Source organism: Callorhinus ursinus, unplaced genomic scaffold (genome assembly GCF_003265705.2).
Source record: "Callorhinus ursinus isolate GAN/ISIS: 27379988/994484 unplaced genomic scaffold, GSC_fseal_2.0 scaffold3, whole genome shotgun sequence".
NCBI lineage: Eukaryota > Metazoa > Chordata > Mammalia > Carnivora > Otariidae > Callorhinus > Callorhinus ursinus.
The window spans coordinates 28,693,694-28,699,896 of NW_027397065.1; the positions used below are offsets into that span (position 1 = coordinate 28,693,694).

Consider the following 6,203-nt stretch of genomic DNA (forward strand, 5'->3'; position numbering starts at 1 on the left):
TTCAGAGATAGTGCTATAGGACCATAAGGGGGATTAAGAAGGGTTATGTGGTTAAACAAGTTTGGGAAATAACACTCTAAAGGTAATAGGAGCCTATGTTGCAGAGCTTCTCTGAGCCTTGGTTATGCTGATGTGTATTATAAGCCTCTAGGAATGGATACTGTGAGCAACACTTCCTATATTGGGCTTGTTTGGCTACATGTAGTGCTCAAATTGCATTCTCTGGGGCACACTGGGCAGTGCTGGACTAGACCAGTGATAGCAACGGAGTTCCCAGGGCCCTAGTCTGAAGTCTAGGGAAGTCTCTAAGCTTTTTTCAGTATTTAAAAAGACCTATGGGAAAGAAGACACGACTTTATCAATTGATGAAAAAAAAACTTGCCAAAATTGAACATTTATTCATGACAAAAACTCAGCAAGCTAGAAATAAGAGGGTAACTTCCTCAACTTGGTAAATAACATCTACAAAAAACCTTACAGCTAACATGTAATGGTGTGAAAGACTAGGTGCTTCACGCTTGAGATCAGGACGAGGCAAGGATATCCACTCTCACTACTCAATATCATACTGGAACTCCTACCCAGCACAATAGGATAAAGCAAGAAAAAGGAAATAAAATTAAACACACAGACTGAAAAGAAAATTGTCCCTATTTGTAAATTTGATAACTTATAAGTTACCAAAATCTGATGGAGATTTTGGAAATCCCAAGGAATCTACAAAAAAAAAAAAACCTTAGAACTAAATGAGTTCATCAGGTCACAGGTTACAAGATGAATATAAAAATTAATTGTATTCTATATAGTAGCAATGAACACATGAAAATCAAAATTTAAAACTATATAATCACTCTAAAGATGAAACATAAATCTAACAAAACATTACAAGATTTGTGTGTTGAAAATCAAACACTGGATGAAAGAAATCAAAGACCTACATAAATGGAGAAACATGGTCATATTCTCAGATTAGAAGACTCAGCAATAGGTAAAGATGTGATTTCTTCCCATATTGAACTACAGGTTTAATGCAATTCCTATCAAAATTCTGGCAGTTTTTTTTTTTTTGAGATGACATTCTTCAAAATTTATATGAAAAGGCAAAGAAGTAGCTAACTTTGAAAAACAAGAATAAAGTGAGAAGACTCACCATACCTGATTTTTTTCATGCTTTATGATTCTATATTTTAAATGAAATGCTCCAATAGACCAAAAAAAAATTCTGTAATGACAGAAAGTAGCTTAGTGGTGCCCCAAGCCAGGAGGGGTGGAAATTGACTGCAAAGGGGTGTGGGGGAGCATTTTGGGTTATGGAAATGTTCTGTATCTTGACTGTGGTGGTAGGGGTTGCACATTTTTTTCTTTAAATTTTTTTATTGTTATGTTAATCACCATACATTAGATCATTAGTTTTTGATGTGATGTTCCATGATTCATTGTTTGTGCATAACACTCAGTGCTCCACAACCATACCTCATTTTAAGAGTTGCTGTAGATCTGCATTAAGACAACATGGCAGAGAGACAGACAAGTAGATCAATGGAACAGAAGAAAGATCCGAGAAACAGACCTGCGCAAGTATGGCCAGCTAATTTTTGAGCATTCAATGAAGGATAGACCTTTCAATAAATAATGGAGGAGTTGGGCATCCATAAAAAAATTAAAAAGAACCTTAAGTCACAATACAAAAATGAACTCAAAATAGATCATAGATTTAAAGGTAAAACATAAAACTGGAAAACTTTGAGAAGAAAACAAGTGATAATCTTCACTCTGACCTAGAGCTAGGTGAAGAGATCTTAGACATGACACTGAAAGCAATCCATAAAAGAGAAAAAAGTGATAAATTGGACTTCACCAGAAACTGCTTAATTTGCAAGTCACATGTGAGAAATTATATCAGATAAATAAAGAACTCTCAAAACTCAACAAAAGACAGTCCAATTAAAATATGGGCAAAAGACATGAACACATTAAGAGGGTATTTCATTTGTTCACCACCATAAGCGCTATTAGAGAAATGCGAATTCAACCACAATAAGATTATTACACACCTGTAAAAACAATGAAGATAATAAATAGTGACAATACCAAATTCTGGTGAGGATGCAGAGGAATTGGATTTCTCAAACATTGCTGACAGGAATGTTAAATAGTACAGCCATTCTGGAATATAGTCTGGCAAGTGTCTTTTTAACATTTATTTTGATACAATCTATCATAAATAAGTCAGTAGAGGTTCCACTCTGCCACTGAAGCATCTGTGAAGAGCCCTGGACCATTCAACTAATGAGTGTCTAAAGGACGTCCCATCTTTTATCCCAGCCACCACACACCTCCCATGTTGTTCCTGTCCATTAATTGCTTCCAAATCCAGATGATCAAATAATTCTTCATCCCCTAAGTAAACTAAAAAGGTTGGTTCAGACATTCCAGGATCTGCACCCCTCTTAAATCCCAGGTGAATCATGAGAGGAACAAGGCTCTAGTGGGTGGCAAATTGGCCACCCTTGAAGAACTGCTGCAGCCTCTGCTTGGCCTCTTTGCTCAGCTTCACCATGGCGACAGCCTGGCAGTTTCCTCTAAAACTAAACAGATACTGGGTGCCTGGGTGGCTCAGTTGGTTAGGCGACTGCCTTCGGCTCAGGTCATGATCCTGGAGTCCCAGGATCGAGTCCCACATCGGGCTCCCTGCTCATCAGGGAGTCTGCTTCTCCCTCTGACCCTCTTCCCTCTAGTGCTCTCTCTCATTCTCTCTCTCAAATAAATAAATAAAATCTTTAAAAAAAAAAAAACAAACTAAACAGATACTTACTAAATGACCCAGCACTCCTGGGCATTTGTCCCAGAAAAATGAAAACATGTCCACACAAAACATGTACACAAATGTTCATAGCTGCTTTATTTGTAATCACCCCAAACAGGGAACAACCTACATGTCCTTCAGTGAGCAAATGGTTAAATTGTGATCCATCCAGATCACGGAATACTACTTAGCAATAAAAAGGAACAAACTAGGGGATCCTGGCTGGGTCAGTTAGTGGAGTGTGAGACTCTTGATTCGAGGTCGTGAGTTCAAACCCCACATCTGGTGTAGAGATCACTTAAAAAAAAAGGAACTAAAATTAAAAAAAAAAAAAACTATTGATACATGCAACAACGTGGATGGATCTCAAGGGAATTATGCTGAGTGAAAAAAGCCAATCACATAAGTTATATATGTATATATATCAATATTAGGAGAGATGGAGAATAGATTAGTGGTTGCCAAGGATTAGGGATGGCAGAACAGGGTGTGTGTGTGTAGGAGGGTTAAGATCTTTGTGGCAATACAATGGTTCTGTATCTTGATTATGGTGTGGTTGCATGAATTTATATAAGTAATGAAATTGACAACTACAAACACACAAATGGGTGGATGTAAAACTGGTGAAATCTGTGGATTATATCAATGTCAGTTTTCTGGTTTTATGTAAGAGGTTATCATTGGGTTACCTAAGACCTTTTTGTAATATTTTTACAACTTCCTATAAATCTATATTTGTTTCAAAATAAAAAGAAAAAAAAGCCTGTGGAAATTGGTTAAAGGCCGACATTATGAATCAGATTAAAATCTTATCGTTTTTGTACTACACATAGAAAATCCTAAAGACTCCACCAAGAACTAAAAGTAATAAATAAGTGGCAGGATACAAAATATCCAGAAATTGGTAGTGTTTCTATACACTAATAATAAAGTAGCAGAAAGAGAAATTAAAAAAACAATCCTATTTACAATCACACCAAGAAGAATAAAATACCTAGAAATAAACTTAACCAAAGAGGTGAAAGACCTGTACTCTGAAAACTATAAAATACTAATGAAAGAAATTGAAGATGACACAAATGGAAAGATATTCCATGCTCATGGATTGGAAGAATTAATATTGTTAAAATTTCCACATTACCCAAAGCAAGCTACAGATTCAGTGCAATCCCTATCCAAATACCAATAGCATTTTTAAAAAAACTAGAACAAAAAATACTAAAATTTGTATGGAACTACAGAAGACCCTGAATAACCAAAGCAATCTTAAGAAAGAAGAACAAAGCTGGGGCTATCACAATCCCAGACTTCAAGACATACTACAAAGCTGCAGCAATGAAAACAGTAGGGCACTGGCACAAAAACGGACACATGGATCAATGGAACAGAATAGAGAGCCCAGACATAAATCCACAATTATACAGTCAATTAATCTATGACAAAGGAGGCAAGAATACACAAAAGGAAAAAAAAACTCTCTTTAATAAATGGTGTTGGGAAAACTGGACAGCTACATGTAAAAGAATGAAACTAGACCACTTTCTAACACCATGCAAAAAATAAACTTGAAATGGATTCAAGACCTAAATATGAGACCTAAAACCATAAAAATCCTAGAAGACAGTACAGGCAATAATTTCTCTGACATCAGCTGTAGCAACACTTTTCCAGATATGTCTCCTGAAGCAAGGGAAACAAAAGCAAAATAAACTATTGAGACTACATAAAAATAAAAAGCTTTTGCACAGCAGAAGAAACCATCAACAAAACAAAAAGACAACCTACCAAATGGGAGAAGATATCTACAAATGATATATATGGTAAGGGGTTAATTTCCAAAATATATAAAGAACTTATACAACTCATCACCAAAAAACCCAATCTGATTAAAAATGGGCAAAGGACCTGAATAGACATTTTTCCAAAGAAGACATACAGATAGGCAACAAACACATGAAAAGATGCTCAACTCCAACATCACTAATCATCAAGGAAATGCAGATTAAAACTACAATGAGGTGTCAACTTACATCTGTCAGAATGGCTAAAATCAAAATGACAAGAAACAACAAGTATTGGTGAGGATGTGGAGAAAAAGCAACTGTTGGTGGGAATGTAATGTAGTACAGCCAACTGTGGGAAACCTAGAGGGACCTGGAGGGTATTATGCTAAGTGAAATAAGTCAGACTGAGAAAGACAAATACGATATGATTCCACTCATAAGTGGAATCTAAAAAAAAATTATTAAAAAGCAGAATCAGGGTGCCTGGGTGGCTCAGTTGGTTAAGCGACTGCCTTCGGCTCAGGTCATGATCCTGGAGTCCCGGGATCGAGTCCCACATCAGGCTTCCTGCTCGGCGGGGAGTCTGCTTCTCCCTCTGACCCTCATCCCCCTCATGCTTTCTCTCATTCTCTCTCTTTCTCAAATAAATAAATAAAATCTTTAAAAAAAATAAATAAAAAGCAGAATCAGACCTATAAATACAGAGAACTGATGGTTGCCACAGGGGAGGTGGGTGGGAGGATGAGCAAAATTGGTGAAGGGGAGAGGGAGAGACAGGCTTCTAGTTATGGAACAAGTCATGGGAATAAAAGGCACAGCACAGGGAACAGTCAATGCTATTGTAGTAGTGTTGTGTGGTGACAGACAGCAGTTACACTTGTGGTAAACACAGCATAATGTGTAAACCTAACTCACTAAGCTGTACACCTGAAACTAATGTAAGGTTGCATGTCAACTATACTCAAATAAAAAATAAATTAAAAAAAAATTTTTTTTAAATCCTATCATCTTGGGACTCCTGGGTGGCTCAGTTGGTAGAGCATGCGACTCTGGATCTCAGGGTCGTGAGTTCAAGCCTCACTTGAGGCATAGAGCTTAGTTAAAAAAAAATTAAATATTTTAAAAAATCCTATCATCTTTGGGCTGTAGTTCTGTTACTTGAAGGTGTGGCAAACGGGGGGAGGGGTGAGTAGAAGGTCATTCTGGTTACCGCTGTTCTATCAGAAGCTCTGCCTGCCAGCAACTACAACTAAGCCTGGCCCATGGTAGCCATTTCTTGAAGAATGAATGAATTGGCAGTAAAGTGTGTCTTTACTAACAGTTGGTAGAATTGGTAACATTTCTCCAAGCATTGCACACCATAGGTCCTTGGAGGGAGGAAGGTAGAGCTCCAGGAACAGGTACTTTCTGTGCCTCAGAACCCTTTGAACTCAGCCTGTGTACTGAAGGGAAAGACTTTCAGAGTTCTTCTCTGGGCACAGAAGGTGTAAAAGCCTACATACTCTGTAAGGGCAGTTTAACTGCCACTGAGTCCTCAGCATCTTGTAGGGTGCTTTGCATGTTGTTTGTGCTAAATAAAGTCATTCAACAGAACTGACTGTTTCTGCCCAAAG

At 37.4% G+C, this 6,203-nt stretch overlaps 1 non-coding gene across 1 annotated transcript; it reads left to right on the plus strand.

Moving 5' to 3' along the window:
• Positions 1–5,606: 5,606 nt before the first annotated feature.
• Positions 5,607–5,679, plus strand: TRNAQ-CUG (transfer RNA glutamine (anticodon CUG)). The gene has a single exon. It is a non-coding gene; the product is annotated as a tRNA-Gln (tRNA).
• The last annotated feature ends 524 nt before the right edge of the window (positions 5,680–6,203 follow it).